This window comes from Piliocolobus tephrosceles, chromosome 2 (assembly GCF_002776525.5).
Source record: "Piliocolobus tephrosceles isolate RC106 chromosome 2, ASM277652v3, whole genome shotgun sequence".
NCBI classification, from domain to species: domain Eukaryota; kingdom Metazoa; phylum Chordata; class Mammalia; order Primates; family Cercopithecidae; genus Piliocolobus; species Piliocolobus tephrosceles.
The window spans coordinates 31253337-31268647 of NC_045435.1; the positions used below are offsets into that span (position 1 = coordinate 31253337).

The following is a 15311-nucleotide window of genomic DNA, read 5'->3' on the forward strand; positions in this document are numbered from 1 at the left end:
CAAATATCATTCCACTATCTTGTAACTTCCAGTGTTACAGATATGTAAATATGAAGTCCTTATGATACTTTGATATTTTCCCCTTTATAGGAATTTCTTTTTTCTACTTTTGTCTCAATTTTTAGATTTCAGAACTTTTATTAGAATATACTTAAATGTGTCTTTTCTTTCTATCAAGACAATAAATCAGTAAACCCTTTAATCCACAGACTCCAATCTTTCTTAATGTCTGATAAATTTTGCTAGTTTGTAAAAATTTTTACTTCAGGAGGCCAAGGCGGGCAGTTCACAAGGTCAGGATATTGAGACCATCCTGGCTAACACGGTGAAACCCATCTCCACTGAAAATACAAAAAGCCAAGCATGGTGGCACGCACCTGTAGTCTCAGCTACTCGGGAAGCTGAAGTAGGAGAACAGCTTGAAACTGGAAGGCCGAGGTTGCAGTGAGCTGAGATCATGTCACTGCACTCCAGCCTGGGTGACAGAGCGAGACTCCGTCTCAAAAATAAATAAATAAACAAAATTTTACCTCTTCATTATCTATACTAATTTTTCCCACTGTAATTCCTATTATTCACATTTTGATGTCTAGATCTATCCTCCAAATCTCATCTTTTTTATTCAATATTTCACCATGGGTTTTTTTTATATGCTTGGATACATTTCTTGCATTTGGTCTTTTCATTCACTAACTCATGTTTCAACAGTGACTATGCTCTCCCACAAATCCTGAGTTGTTCAAATGAGACATATTTAATATCCGAAATTATTTTCTGTTCTTCGAATTTCCTTAAGTGCTCCCAATTTTTGTTTTCAAATTCAGTTTTCATGTTGTTGCCAGTAGTCCTAGTTATCTGGAGTTTGTACTCTGATCTTTCTCTCTCACTTGCTATGGCTCTTCTTAAATGAATTGCTATTTTTCGCTAACTCACTGGAGCTCAGATTTGGTTGCCAGATTATCCTAAATAGCAGAAATATCACAGGTGGTGAAAAGCAAATGTAAACAGCCTGTCAGTTCCCTGCAAAGGCACATGGAGAAAGAGCTCTGTTGTCCTATCTCTATTTCTTTTTAGCCTCAAAAGACAGAGAGGACTCCACCAGGACATTCAGCTACTTTAGCTTTTTAGCTAATTGGAGACACTTTGGTACTTAAAATGGGTAAATACTGATCTTCTCTTACAGGAGTTCACAAACCTCTAAAGCCCAAGTTCTTCCTCCCAATATCTGTTGCTTTCTCATATTTACCGATGGACTCCAGTACCATTCTCCAGTTGCTTGCCCAACTGAAGGCAGGAAAGTTTCAAAGCAGTGTTTCTCTGTCCAAGGTGTCAGGGCAATTGTTTTTGGGTCACAGCAGCCATTTGCTTCAGAAAGGCAGGCAGCTTGGAATTGGAAGAAGATAACCATATATAGCTACTTTGTTTTCAAAGTCTTTAATTTTTAAAAAAGCCTGGAGTGGAGTGGGGTATGTGGGTGTGAGGTATGTCTGGACTGCATTATACTTATTCCTAAGAATCAATAGTTTCCTCAGAAAGCATATTCCTGAATATATAAAATGACAATATGTTCTTCTGCATGCTCTTAGATAGAGATCATGAAATACACTCCAGCTATTAATCACTTTAAGTAAGCTTTAATGCAATCCCAGTTTTAATTATTCCAGGACTTTATTATCTTTTGTTTTGAAAACAACTTCAAATCAATTTGCTGTAGTTTCAGTTAGAAAGACAAATTATGACTTTAGCCAATCAAGTTTCCCAATGTCTAACAAGTTTTATAAATACGAAAAAGTATGTCAGTTATTTATACAGGAATTACATGTGTCCCACATATGGTTTATATGATGTTACCCTCTGTATTGTTCACAACCCAATTACCTTTTTTGCTTTCTAGAAGAGCTAAGTAATTATATTATATTATCACTAATATTACAGGGTTTAACTGGATGAGACTTCTAAATAACTCAGAATATTAAGTAAAATAATTAAAACTATTTTTTAATTGTGTGAAATTTTATGAAAATTCCTTAAGAATTAGAAAGCTCATATAAAAAGTTCAAAATCTCAATTGCAATCTATGAATTACAAAGCATACTGTGCTTTGTTTGTCCCCCTATCCAGATAGGAATCATATAGGATATGAAATATGGGTTTCATCCTTAAATCAGCAGATAATATAATTCTGTGTACTCTATTCAACACAATATCCTGAATTGATTGTAGCAGATTTGCTTTACCACTGATGGGAGATACCTGACATATTTCTTTTCTGAATCCCAGTAAATGTAATTGTATTGGAACTTCTGCCATGATAGAATTTCATTAAGTACCTAAAAGGATAGAAAACTGTGAGCATGTACAAACACATTGGGTCTTGGAAAAGTACAAGGAAAGTCTATAATAGGTAATAACAATTTTAACAATGCTAAATTTAAACTCCAATAAGTAAATGGATAGCCTAGTAAGGAAAAAATAATTTTCCTAGGATAAGTTCAAAAAAGCCTGATCCACAATTTATTGAATCCCTCCTGTGTGCCAGATATTAGGCTAAGCACTAAGGCTATAAAGATAAATAAAGCATAGTACCTGTCATTAAGGAACTGCAGTTAAGTGCACTAGAATTCTAAATGTTACCTTTCCTAAGTGATGAAGATCAAAGAATTTAAGTTATAAGTTAAACTGCATATAAAACATCACACTGAATCAAATTCACTTTACACCAGATGTGCCCATTTTTGCATAATAAAACTCAGCATTACACACATAAGACAGAAACAGAGTTATGCATACCCCAAAGGACAGAAACCACCATTTATTTTTGGCTCTTATACACTTTGGTAATTCACTTAACAACAAATGTTGAGACTGTAATGTAGAATATTTGAATCAGAAGAGCCTAGAATTTTGTTCATTTTTCCCATACTGCTTTTCATAGCATACCCCTTTAACATAGTATTGCCTTGTTCTCAACCCCTTTCTAAAACAATAAAGATTATTAAAAGCATGAGTGTTCAAAGGTATTTCTCTGAGGGTCAGATGTAAAAAGGACAGTGAGATACAAACAACATAGCTGTTAAGAACACTGGGTACCACAGGCTATCAAAATTACAAGAACAATAGAATACCACTGATGATGAACTTGAGGAGAAAGGTGCCATGCACAAACTGTATGTTGATAATTTTTCTAACTTTAAAATACGTTTTTCAGTGATGTATCCATTTGAATTATATAAAATAATCATTATACTATACTTCTTAATGTACTAGAAATAAGAGAATAAAGAAAATATCAGATATTCTCATGAAGAACAGTAAAGACACATAAGGGATGGATAGCAATTTCACTATTCTTTGACTGCATTCAGATGATACAGCTCATATACGTAATACAGCTTAACAATGAACATTATTTTTTGAAAACTTTTTAAGTTTTTAATACCTTGTATACAAAGGGTATATGAATATGTATGTATACATGACACACATACTTGGTTGGAGGTCATTTAAATTATTTGAAATAAAAATTTACTTTAAAGGTACTATAATTCCTTTTAATCCATGCATGCTGACTATACTAAATATAATCCAAAGTCATGTACATTGATTTTACCTGAACTGATTTGAGACTACTACTCTGATAGAAATGCATTTATACTATCAGATAAAATTAAATCTTTCTTTCAGTACAGTGACAAATCAAGGAAAAGTTAAAGTACTTAATAAAAGTCTAGACTGTATTCCATTCAAAGCATAGTAGAGGCTGTTTTAAAATTCCATGAATATGGGGAGGAGACAAAGGCTAAATTCCATAATAAATAAAACAAAATTAAGGTTATATAATATTTTACGCCTCATATCCATCACATCCTCAAGAAAGTTAACAGATGTTTTCTTGTTTTTGAAAATTGGACAGCAAACAACGATGTAGATTATAAATGCTCCTAGAACAGTGATTTCCAAATTGGGTGGCACACAGTAGGCATTCAATAAATGGCTTACCACATAGACTGTGCTAAATTGCATATCTTTGTCATGCACTTAAATAAACTTACTGCCTAATTCTAGGTTAGGACTGATGATCGTGTTTTTGTGCCTAAAGCATAGCAGTCTTTGTATTCCAAACTCTCAGTGACCCATATTTAAGCCAGCTATTGGTTTCTGAAACAAATGTTCAGGGCACAAAGAACAAACACAAAAGCCTTCCAAAGTCATAGGATCTGCTACCCTTTGAATATATTGTTTCTGGTCTCTCTCACCCCTATTTCTGTATGATACCTGGTTTTCGGTTATTCAGTTGGGTTTAATTTAGTTTTCCTTTTTGACCTCTACCTTCCCAGAATTTCCAGTAATGCTTCCTTTGTCCTGCTCCTACCCATGATTTCCAAGGCCTGCTTTAATATGGTACCCAGCTCCACTGTTGCAAACAGAACTAAATCAGGCAGCAGTTAAAGTTCATTCACTGCACAACCTTTATACAAATTCTCTATCATCATTTTTAATTCTAGATTGAAGAGTTATATTTTAAAAAGACTCTATCATAGCAACCATTGTTCCTACTTACAACTCTTTCACCTTGTACCCTTCTCTAGAACCTTCTCCAAATCTATGCCTTTCTGAAATAAAATTGCCATTATTAATCTGGGCAGGCACTGAGTTAAAATGGTCCCAGAATAGAAGTCTGATGCGGTGGTGATTAAGAGCTTAGGTTCTCCAGAGCTGTACTTGAGTTTAATTTCCCATGTGTTTTATACTTAGCTGTGTGACTTTGAACAAGATACTTACCCTTTCGGGGCCTTCGCATAGCTTTAAAATTGGGATAATAAAGGTACATGTTTCATGGGATTGTGGAATTAACTGAAAAAATGCAGATATAACCAATGACTGCAACAAAGTAAGATCTCAGTAAATGTTGGCTAATATTTGTGGTATAATTAGTATTACTGTTTAATACAAGGATAGAATGCATTTAATTTTCACTGTGCTTCCTACTAATAATTTTGCTAGTCTTTTTGGTACTGATGGCTCTAGAAAAGTTACAGTGATTCTTCAATGTGTATACTGGGTTTCAGTTAACACTAAAACCAGCTTCCCTTAAGCACATTTAGAATATCTTTTCCATTATTTGCATGCATTGAAGCATTCATTCCACCTTTTGTGTCCAACAATTTATCTAAAATTCTTCTTACAATTTCTCCTGATTGGCTAGATGTTTAGTAAGCTAAAATAGCATTATCTAACAAATTAGAGAGTATATTTTGGCTAGGAGGTGATTTAGAAAATATTATATGATCAGTACCAAGAACATCTGGAGCTGTGGGTAGATATGAAGAAATGAGAGGATATAGGACAGCATAGCTTCCTACAAACTGTTGTTTCCATCTGTGAATAGGTAATGTTAGATAGCTTTAAGCCTCTCACTACCATTCATACTAGCAAAAAGGATGAGTCAATTAAACAGAAACTGAGAGTGAAATTTAAAATTGGAACTTTGAGGTTATCACTAAAGATCAAGTAGGCACATATAAATTGTATACAGTTGTTTCTTTCCATAGATAACAGGACAATATTTGCAAAGTATTTTCTAACAGATTATTTCCGCTGTGAAACATCAAAATAGTCAAATTTCTTTGCCTATCTTATCTTCCTTCCTATGTAAATCTATCTGTGCACGGATATAATATAGGATCAAAAACTAAATGCAGTAGTTAAAAATTACCAATTTTATAAGATCTGCATGAGTGGTTCCTGATTACTCAAGGTATACCTATTTTTTGCTTAGAGAAGAGAATCACAAAACCAAATTTATCTTTTATCTTTGAATAAATGTATCTATCTATCTATAGATTTTATAGAAATAGAAAATGTGAGTTGATTCATTCTGTTGTTACCTGCATCCTCAATTTAACAACTTTATGCTGCATGAAATGCAGAGTCAGGTTTACAAATTCTATTACCAATATACCTTTCTGAGTTAAGATGAGTTGGCAAAGTATTTATGTAAACTAATAGATTTATTATACTTACCCACTATGAAAGATTGTAAGTACTTGGTATCATATATCTATACCTTACTAGTGTGCTATGTTAGAAAGCAAGTATCATTAAAATTAAACTTTTATGAAAGACTAAAAGCGGAAAGCAAAGTCAGGTATTTTACATATACTCTTTCTAGGTGTCCTAAGCATCAGTTTCAGTGACATTACCAGAAGCTAAAATAATAATTCAATTGTTGAAGGAAACAAAGTCAGATTATTAGAACTGAAAATGACCCTAAAAATGAAAACTCTAAGATGCTAAGGTGGAGATCCACATAGATTATGCAACATGCCATAGATCATATAACTAATTACCGGCAGCAGTAGACCTAGAACAACCTCTACTAACTCCACATCTGAGATTTTTGACAATGTATAATAAAGTAAGAGTTAAATTTAATATATGAGAGATTGAAAAGGTAGATATTGTCCCCAAGTTAAAAATCTTTGGATGTAATTACTTCTACTTACTTAATTTTATATTCCTAAGACAACACATTTAAAATATCATAAAATTGTAAAAACTGGTTAGAAGTAATGAAAACTACAAACAAAATTTATGCTTTATCTTAAATCAAAACCATGGAAAAGGCTTTATATATTCAAGCCTTGTATTTCAAACATTTTCTTATGTCTAAAGGAAGCCAGAGATTTATTGAAAATGTGTGTGAGTGAGAGAGAGTGTGTATGTGTGTGTGGTGGTGGTAGGGGTCTTTTGTTTTGTTTTGTTTTGTATATTGCTAGAGATTGTTCTATTAATAGTTTCCTTTTGCAATGATAATCTGTGTTCCAAAATGAGGGCACACTAAAATGAATTTTGGATAATTTATAAAGCAGTGAAATACAAATAAATTTCTACAAACTTACTAGTGACAGTAAGAAAATGGGTACCAAGAGTTTCAAAACTAAAAATCAAAATCTTTTTAATATTATGTTGAATTAGAACACCTTTTTAAAAGTCAAAAGTAATTGAAAAGAGATTAAATTGGTACACTCAACTCTCTAAACTGTGTGTATATTTATCTTAAAGTGCATATCCACGAGCTGACAGTAAAGACAGGCTGGCTGCTTTGTTTGACTATAGTTCTGTTTACCTCATACTGTCAAGAATGGATTTTGACACAGTATTAATACTGCTATTTTTATTGATATAATTAGCACTGCTATAAATAATTTCTTGGGCTGCCATATGTAAGTATATCATTACAATCAGCAGTATTTAGCGCTTCTTTTTCTTATATGACACCTTGAAAATAGACTGTTGGCCCAAAGAACAAAATTGACCTCATGATATGGGATTCACTGAAAAAAACATTGCCCTGTCAATAGAGACTACTGTTTTGTGTATGACTTCACTAAACAAACTAGTTTATATTTGTTTGAAACTAAAGTTTCTCACCAATCTGCTGTTTCAATTTCACATCACACCATATTGTACCTAAAACAGGCAATCTGGATTCCTGTTGCTACTTTTTCTTCCCCCAAACAGCTCAGGAATGGGTTTGAAATACAAGGCTTGAATATATAAAGCAAAATAATTAAGACACCCAAAATTTAGAATGGGTGGGTGAAAACAAGTACACTTGAAACCATTTGTGTAACTACTAGTGGGTGGCCCACTGTGAGTTTTTGATTATATGAAAGCAAAATCAAAACTTATTTTATCTTGCCTCTAGATCACATCAGCTGTGACAATAACCTTATCTGGACCTTGAATAGTTTGTTCATAAAACAAAGTAAGGTGACTGACCCAGTGCATATTCAACACAGAGTATGAAGGCCAAAAGAAAATGACAATACAATTCAAAACAAGTTTGTGGAAATTTTAGACTAGTATATTAAAACCTTTCTTTGTCTCTATCACTTGACAGATGGTTAGCCTTCACACAGCCTAGTATCGCTGGCAAAGAAATGACTGTGTCTAGCCAATAACACCCCAAATTTTGACTTAAAATGCACTGTACACTTGCTTAGACTTACCTTACAAATATGAATATTAATAAACTTAGTCATGTTTACTTTATTACTATAAAAATTTGACAGATGTCAAGATTTCACCTTCTGCCGTTATGAATACCTTCTTGAAACTCAACTATCTTAGGTGGATGTAAGGTTCTATGAACTCTGCACTTCAGATTTCATTCATTTTACAGGTTGGCTGGTAATCATGGTTAAAAAAAATACTTCCAAAATAACATTTCATCCCAAAAATATTATAAAATTTATAGAAATTTAATTAGCTTGTGTTTCTATGCTATCCACAGTAAAGTTTTAGTAACAAAGTGCCTTAAACAAAATCACCAGGGAACCCTGAATACACTCCATGTCAAGGACCGCAAGGCAGGACTGAAATTATTTATCCAGTATTGATATATCTTTATTCAAAAACTGCTCATTTATAAATATATACTCACACACATGCAAACACACATTGATCAACCATCCTTGCCAGAAAACAGGAAACAGTCTTACTTTTTAACATTCTATTCGCCATTCTTCCATTTGGCTCTCTAAAAAAATTCAACTGAGGTTAGGCGCCGGGGCTCACGCCTGTAATCCCAGCTCTTTGGAAGGCCAAAGCGGGCAGATCACGAGGTCAGGAAATCAAGACCATCCTGGCCAACATGGTGAAATCCCATCTCTACTAAAAATACAAAAAAAAATTAGCAGGGTGCGGCTGCGCGTGCCTGTAGTCCCAGCTACTCAGGAGGCTAAGGCAGGAGAATTGCTTGAATCTAGGAGGTGGAGGCTGCAGTGAGCCAAGATTGTGCCACTGCACTCCAGCCTGGTGACAAAGCAAGACTCCAACAACAACAACAACAACAAAAAATTCAACTGAAACAATGTATTCCATTAGTTATAAAGTCTGTTTCCTCCTAAATCTTCCTATTTATAGCTTTCAGATGCTGGTAAGTCTGTATACAAATAGCCAGAGGCAATCACAAACTGCTCTAAAGTGTATTAATATGTACCCTTTCTGGAAGAGCCTGATTATGTTCCACATTAGCATAGATAGAGATCTAATGTAGGTATAGCGTGATAAACCCTCAGCAGAGGATGGGAGGACTGGGGGAGGGAGAATTGTATTAAAAAAAAAGTTATCCCACTTAAGAAGTAAACTTGTATTTGGCTAACAAAGTAAGACTCACCATGACAGAGGGGAAAAAAAATTAAAAAGAAGAACTGTTATTTGAGAACTGTGAACCAGGTTTTGGAAAGGTGAGACACCCACTACTTGAAGTCACAAACTCAGCATTAAATCATATACTCATTTAACCAGGTACCAACTTTCCTTCTGTTAGAAACCCAGGATTTTTACACCTACAGACTAAATGATTAAAGTATTGCTAAAATCTTCTGTAATGTTCCTCTTGCGTTGCAAATAAGTCTATTAAAGCAGAAAAGTGCCAATCAAATGCTTTTGAAAAAATGGTTTAAATAACAAAGCATTTTTTGCAGGTCTCTCTTCTTTTCTTTAACGTCGCCTATAAACTAATTACAACAAATTTTCACCTTCTCTTGATAAAATCACAACTGAAACTAGGCATGGTGGCATGCACCTGTAGTCCCAGCTACCGGGAGGCTGAGGCAGGAGAGTGGATCACTTGAGCCCAGGAGTTAAAGTACAGCCTGGGCAATAAAAGGAGATTCCCATCTCAAAAAACTAAAAAGAAATCCAGAACTGAAAAAGATTTTTCAGATATCTTCCCAAAAATAAATCCTAACCAAAAATTAACAAGATATTCTAGCTTTTGTTTTACCACACTTTGCTAACAAGGTAATACTATGTAGAAATTTTATAGTAAATTTCAAGACACAAGATTTTTTTAATATAAAGCAACATTTTATTTATTTCAAAGACATTATTGAAATCATGAAAAAAAAATCCCTATCTGTTAAAATTACCAACTGAAATATATGGAGAGAGTTTCATGACAGTAACAAAAAGTACAAATAAGAAATAAATTAATCTTCCTTTCCTATCACTGCCAACTGGTAAACACCTTCCTCCCTCTCAAACTTCTGTAAGCTCTCTCAAATTGCAGTTCCTAAAATAAGAAAGCAGCTAGGTTTTAAGTTTCATTCAAAAATCTCCTCCCCTAACAATCTAAAATGAACAAAGTATATGTGACATTAGAACATAAGCTCCACAAGGGCAGGCAATTTTCCCTCTTGTTCATTATTATACTCCAAGTGTGTAGAACAATATGATAAATTTAACCATCCATTTCAGAAAAATATGATTATTTCAGAGACTAAAGCAAAGCACATCAATCTCTACTTCTGTATTCCAAATGTTTTAAAGAAGTCTCTGCTTGCCACTAACTCTCTGAAGTTATTCAGAATAATATGTAATTATTTTAGAAATTATAGATTGCAGGAACTTAGTTGTAGCTTTTATTGCCCTTCTAAAATGACCTAATTATTCAGACTGGCCTTTTTTTCTAGAAAGTCCAATTTACCTAGTTATTCAGACTAGCCTTTTTACTAGAAAGTCCAATTTGTCTGAAAAGTCTTTTGAAGACTTTCGCTAATGAAACAAAAATAATGCACTTAAAATATTTTTTCCTTAGGTTTTCTTCCTATACCAAGTAGTCAAATTCTTATTAACAGGACAACAAGAGAAATTAGATATTTGCGGGTCTCAAAAACTTTCTGATCTAACTTTATAAGAAACTGGCATGACATTAACTGGTAGTTCTAAACACCCCCTTCCCCAATTATAACCCACACATGAAAGTTTCTCTTTCCTCTAGTATTCCATTTAATCTCATATTTTATTTTAGTAGCTAGTCAATGTACACGACCTATATGTGCATTTTCTTGGTTTTGTAGTAATCTTAAAACACGGGTCTAGCTGGGTAAGCATAAAGACTTCTTCCTGGAAATGGATAAATTTGACAATTTTTAATCTGATACTTTCTCTGGCTTGTTAAAATTAGGACCTCACCATGAAAGGACATATTGCTGTGGCGGCTGGTAGCCAGCAAACTTGTCACCTGATCTTCATATGCACAAGGCCTGTATTCCACTGGTTTATAAAATCTGAAATCATAAAACCAAAAATATCCAATTGCCCAACTCACTGAGCAGCTAATACAGTTCTAGAAATCTCATTTTTCTTCTTCTCACTTGTTTACTTCAACACCATGTGTCCCCAAACCTAAGGCCCTCCAAAATTGAGCTCCATAAAAATCACAACCCCAATCTTGAAAATTAAGCCTTGAGTACTGAACAGCTACATCAGCAATTCTTCAAGGGCAATTCCAAAAGCTTTCCTAGGAGACTACCGGAATGATGGCACAGGGATATCACCATGCACTATGTGTGCAACAACTTTGTTTATATTCTAAGAATCACAAAGAACAAAGGCAGAAAAATCAATGTAAATTTTTTTTCTTTCACTAGAAAAATACAGATTCTTCATTTTAAAGCAAAAACGCAGAAAGTAGCCACATCTTGACTAGGCAAACTTACAGCTGACCCTCAGTATCCATGGGAGATTGGTTCTGGGACCTCTCTAGGAAACCAAAATCCACAGATGCTCAAATCCCTTACATAAAATCGTGTAGTATTTGCATTTAACCTAAGCACATTCTCCCATATACTTTAAATCATCTCTAGGTTACTTATAATACCTAACACAAGTAAATGTTATGTATTAATAAATCGTTGTTATACTGTATTGTTTATGGAATTGTGGCAAGAAAAAACGTCTATATATATTCTATTCCATATATTCCCCCACACCCAAAATATTTTTGCTCTACAGTTGGTTAAATCCACAGATGTAGAACCCAGGGACAGGAAGGGCTGTCTGTACGTAACTGGGGTGGCGGGGGATCTATATAAATATTCCCACAAGATGCAAAGGGTACTTGGGATTAGGAGCAGGAACAGAAATGAAAACAAACCATTATAAACTTAAGGACGACGGGTTATCACTTAAATTTGGTGTCTCTAGCTATATAATTTATTTACAAAATGGTGATTGTGTTTTAAAACTTTCAATGGCAACAAGTTACAACAGTAACATCAGAATCGCGTTCACTTGAAAACACTGGGTGAACGGCCTCTATTTTTTTTTGCTGAAATTTATACACGGCCACGCAGTAAGAAAACTTGACTTTAGCACCATTTTGGTACTTTTAATAGAAAAAACAGTGGAGAAGATTTTCACATGTCTAGAAAGGTAACATGTTCAACTTAGGTTTGGCCAATGCTGATTCTAAGGACAGTACTACACCCGCAAGCTTCCAAACTACTTCCTGATTCATTCAGATTTTTATTGGAGAGCTGTCATCCTGCTACTGACCTCATTCAACCCGGTTCGGAGTGAGAGATCAGAGGATTACCGCGCTAGGTAGCATAGCTGTACGCCATATTGTGTTTTTCGCTAATGTTTATAGTTTGTGTGCTTAGCATATGTTTCTGCAACTGTGTTTATCAATAGAACTTTTAGAAAATCCCTGCCTCATGCCTCTTCAGCATCCTTAAAAAGAATAACAGCTGGGGGCGGGGATAGGGGGAGGACCCAAAAGCCACACAGACAGGAATGCATTAAAAAATGTACGAGAGACGGCATTCGTTTTAAACTTTCAAGAACCTTCCAACCATTTTTATCTCAGGTATCAGAAAGTGTTAACATGTTTTAATGTTTCCAAAGTGGCCCGAAGGAAAAGAGAAAGAAGGAAAGGTGTGTCTTCCCTTCCCAAGCCCCCTCCTCTCTAGTCGTAGAAGCGAAGCAGGCAGGGGCCGGGAGCTCCGGCGTCTGGAGAGGCATCCAGCGGCTGTGGGGCCAGGACACCTCCTGCCCCCCAGTTCTCTGAAGACGCTCCAGAGACCGCGAGAGCCACGGCAAGCAGGGGAGGGCGAGGAGGGAGGGGGCAGAAGACAAGCGGGCGCCTCTAGCAGCTCCTGAGCCCCGGCTAGTCCCCCTCAGCTCCTCTTCTTGGAAGCAGCGGCTCCAGGCGCAGGGAGTAGAGAGAAGAAGGCAGAAGACACGTTTCCAGCTGCGGGACGTCCCGCCCGCCCCGCCACCCGCCGACCCTCCCGCGCCTCCCTCCCGCCTCCCCGCCGGGTCGGGCGAGGCAGCCGCCGGGTGCTAGGAGGGGCGCCGGGGGAGGGGGCGCGGGCGGGGCGGGGCGCGAGGGCGCGCGCTCTCGGCCAGCTCAGGGCCCGCTGGCTCGCCGCTCTGTAACTCGCTCCCCCAACCCCACCCCGCTCCCCTCCTTCCCAGTCCCGCCGCCCCCCACTCCAGGCGCCTCGCAGACGCCTCATCCCCCTCCGCACGCACACACTCCTCCCTCCCGCCCGCCCGCCCCACAACAAATTAGAGTTTTTGGCGTTACCTCCTCGCGCTCTTTAATCTTCTTTCCTCAACTCCTAAACTTCCCCCCGCCCCTACTTCTTCAGCAGAAGGCATACATTGGACGCCTCACTCCGCGAACCCTCTATCGCTCCCCGCTATAGGATTGCTCTCACGCCACTCTTGGCTTCAGTGAGCCAATGAGAATGGGACGCCCCTCGTGAGGTTGCCGCCCATAAACAAAATACACTCTTCCTTCTTCCCTCCGCCCCCCGTCCCCGCCCCTTTCTTCCTCTTCCCTCATCTCTGTCACCTTCGATTGGGCGAAAAGAGGCCCAATCCGCTATCGCAAACATCCATTGGGACGCGGAAACTTCGCTCAGAGCAGTATTAACAGGCGATTGGTCGACGGTCCTTTCACTTCGCCCACCCCCATGCCCCTTCCCCCCGCCGCACCTTCACCCACTCTGAGGAGGTCAATCGTTTCTCGTTGTTCAATGATCCGGGAGGTGGAAGGCTATTGGTTCAGGGAGCCCGTCAGACCGGACTGGAGTGAGCCGTGATTGGTCGACACAGGCGCAATCATGTTCGGTTGCTTACTCCTCCGCTCCTCCCTCCTTTTTCCTCCACGCCCCCACCCCCGTACCCCCCTACTGCTTTTACTTTCTACGCATTTCTATTTCCTCCTTTATTTATTTATTTGTGATAAACTTAAATGACCCGGCGATGGAGGCGGTACTCTAGGAGAAGGCTGAGGATGACGAGCGGCGGCCCGGGGCCAATTGCCGAGAGGGCTGCGGGGTGAGGGGCAGCGGCGGTGGCCAGTGGGAGGCAGGTGTCTGGAGCGCGCCGGGCCTATGGAGCCGGGATGCCCCAGCGGAGGCGGCGGTTACCCGCTGTCTGGCGCGGCGAGCCGCGCAGGGGGAGCCGCGGGAGCGGAGAGGGGGTGTCGCTGTTGTGGACGGCTGTGGCAGCGGGATGGAGGCTGGATCTCGGGCGGTGGGTGGGAAAGCCGGAGGGAGGGTCTGGCTGGCGGCGGCGCGCAAGGCCGCACCGGGTCACGCCTGATTCCCGCGGAATGGGGCGCAGGTTACCAGACCGGGTCCCCAGGGGCCGCCTGAACAGTGCTAGGGCTCAAGGAAGAATTTGTTCATGCTGAAGATTTAGGAAAATACTATGTAAAACAGTTTGGACTAAGCCTCCCTCAATATAAATGAGATTTATTATCCTGCCGGAAAAAGCAGATTATGTTTCTTATTTCTGAACGTCTGAAGTACCAATGACCCAACCGGAGTCCACAGAATTCAATATCCTGGGTAGTAGAAGGAACAATAGAGTAACACGGAAAATTAAGTGTGATTCAAATGCTTCAATAAAACCTTCGTCCTCAGCCGTTTGTCACTCAACATAGCACTCCCCAGAGCCAAATTCTTACCAAATATTGGTCCAGTACTCAGGCATTGGAGAAAAAAATGAGGCTGAAGTCCAGCAGGAAGCCCAGGATAGATTCCTAAAAAGGATTTCTTACAAGGGCCAAGATGGGAGGGTTGGGGAAATCGCTTTTCACTATACAAAGAAAAAAAAATACTGCCAAAGTAAGTTGCACTTTTCTAGGGAGCTGATATAGCAATGATTTCTCACAAAATCAGAAGTACCGTGCATGCAAAGAATATACTATACTTGGGATTTGAAAATGACATTGTTTCTGAGACATGGATTTGATGTATAGTTTCCAATAGATGTAAGTCCTCTGGATTTTAACCCAGGCTTCTTTGGAACGTACAGCATGCTGTCACATAAGATGCCTGGTTGGAGGTCTTTGACAGAAACTAAGCAAAATAAATTGGCCCTGGTGAAAAAAAACAACTTAAGGGCCTTGACTTCATTAATACTATTAAAACTATCTTATGAGGATTATATATATGAGGCTCTGAGAATCCAGAAAATTATTGTGTTTGTTGACAAAT

General features: G+C 38.0%; 1 protein-coding gene across 7 annotated transcripts in view; it reads right to left on the minus strand.

The window, feature by feature from the left end:
* Positions 1–13470, minus strand: part of ZBTB20 (zinc finger and BTB domain containing 20) — an 821902-nt gene extending 808432 nt beyond the window's left edge. For all 7 annotated transcript variants that reach the window (XM_023213691.1, XM_026456669.1, XM_031935144.1 and 4 more), the window contains exon 1: positions 13388–13470. The gene's annotated coding sequence lies outside the window, so the exon portion shown is untranslated. The remainder of the gene's footprint in view (positions 1–13387) is intronic.
* Positions 13471–15311: the final 1841 nt, after the last annotated feature.